Source organism: Podospora anserina, chromosome 3, assembly GCF_000226545.1.
Source record: "Podospora anserina S mat+ genomic DNA chromosome 3, supercontig 1".
Classification (NCBI taxonomy): Eukaryota; Fungi; Ascomycota; class Sordariomycetes; order Sordariales; family Podosporaceae; genus Podospora; species Podospora anserina.
The window spans coordinates 360,462-362,908 of NW_001914832.1; positions in this window are offsets into that span (position 1 = coordinate 360,462).

The following is a 2,447-nucleotide window of genomic DNA, read 5'->3' on the forward strand; positions in this document are numbered from 1 at the left end:
TTAAAAAAAATATAAATATAAGGTATAAAAGTTACTAAACGCGTTACCACGGAACCGGATTTTTAGTAAATAAAGAGAAGAGCGAGTTCTATATATAGAAAATAATATATTTGGGATATTTAATATTATTAAATAAGGTTCGTATAGAGCCTAGGAAAATTACGGTAGTTAAGGACTAGCCTATACCGTAGTTATAAATATATATTAAGGAGTTTTTAAAGTTTATTAATTTCTATCGGATATTTATTTAGAAGTACGCGGGTATCGCGCACCTATTTAATTATTTAATTAAGAAAAACGTAGAGTTCCGGTAAGGGTAGGAAAAAGAGTAGGCCTTTTAGGAGCTAAAAGAGGTTATTTTAAAGGACCTAGTATTTAAGTTATTAGACCCTAGTCGACCGTTCGAGGTTAAGGCTAATATATTAGATTATACGATTAGAGGATAATTAGGTTAGCGAAACGACGACGGGAAGTTACATCTAATAGCCTTCTTTTCGAAGAAGTTAGAGGGGGCTCGTTAAAACTATTTAATTTATAATAAAGAGCTATTCGTTATTATCGAAACGTTCGAGGAGTAGAGGTTATACTTTAATAATATTAATTACGAAATATAGGTCTATACGGATTATAAAAACCTATAATACTTTACTATTACGAAGGTCTTTAACGTACGGTAAACCCGATAGTTAAAGTTTCTTTTAGAATTTAATTTTTAAATTAATTATAAAAAGGGTTCGAAGAACGCTAAAATAAATATATTTAACCGGCGAGCCGACTACTATAAAGATACACCTAAGGAGTTACTACTATTATTTAAGGAAACGCCGGAGGGCACCCTTAAGTATCCACTTTAGCCGTGGATAGAGTATTGCGTAGTATATTGTAAATAAGTTATTTCTAGTAAATACTAAGGGAAAATAAATAACGATATTACGGAGTAATACTAGTAGGAAAAGCTGGAGCCGCAAGGTATTTAGAAGGACAGTTAGGGATAACTATAGTATAAAAACCGGGCCTACGTAGAGCTAGATATTAAAAAGGTATTAATAATAAAAATCTATAGGTCGAAGTTCGGGGGATATATAGGGATTATAAAGACTATAAAAAAGATTAAATAATACTTTAATTAATTAAAAATTAAAAATAATATTAAAAAAACTATTTAGTTATACTATACGTATGAGAGAATTAAGGTTACGAAGTATAAGCCTTATAGATTTCTAAAACTATTACTAATAGCCGAACGGCTATAGAGTTTAATTACGATAGACTTTATTACTAAGTTATTAAAGTTTAAAGATACGGTAACCGGCGTTAAGTACGATAGTATATTAACGGTAGTCGATAGGTTTATTAAGTAAATATACTTTTTACTTTATAAAGAGATTTAATCGGTAAAGTAATTAACGGATATAGTACTATAGTATATTATATTAATATATATATAGTTAAAAAAGTTTATTACGGACCGCAATATTAAATTCGTATCGAAATTTTAAAGAGCGTTAATAATAAGGTTAGGGGTAATAAGTAAAGCGTTTTCGGCCTACTACCCTTAAATAAACGGTTAAATAAAACGATTTAATTAAATCGTAAAATAGTATTTACGGAATTATATTAATTTCGAGTAAAATAATTAAGTTAAACTATTATCTATAGTATAATTAATATATAATATATTATTAATAAAAATAATAAAAGTTATATTTTTTTTCGCGAACTATAGATATAAAGTAGACCTACGCTAAGAACTTAAAATAGAGGTACTTAGGGCTGCGGTTAAGGTAGATAAGTTATATATATTATATAATAAGCTTAAGGAAGAACTGGAGTTTATAAGGGAAAGGATACGGAAATATTATAACTCTAAAAGGCTCGAGGGACTTCGTTTTAAAGGGGGGGATATAATATTCCTTTCTATACGTAATTTACGTACTAAAAAACCTAGTAAGAAGCTAGACTATAGGAAAGTAGGCCTATTTAAGGTTAAAAGGAAGATATTAGAAACGGTATTTAAGTTAAAGTTACTTAGTACGATATATTTACGGTTATACACTTTTTATATTTTACTTTTGGAACCCGTACTACTAGTAAGTAAAGCTAATACCTAGGAAGTAACGGAGGACGAAAAAGAAAAGTATAATATAAAAAAAATACTAGATTTATAGTTTAATAGAGGTTAATTAAAATATTTAGTTAATTAATTAGATTACCCGGTTATAGATAATTCGTAGGAATTATCGATAAATCTAAATTACTTAAGTAAATTAAAAAAGTTTTACCGGTAATACCTAGACCGACTTAAGTAAAAAAATAAGTATTTAGATCTATAGGCGGTACTTATAAAATCTAAATACTAAACCTCGATAAAAATCGAACCCGCGCCCTCTAATATATAATTAATATACTATATACTAAAATTATAAGGTTAATAAAAACTTAGGGAC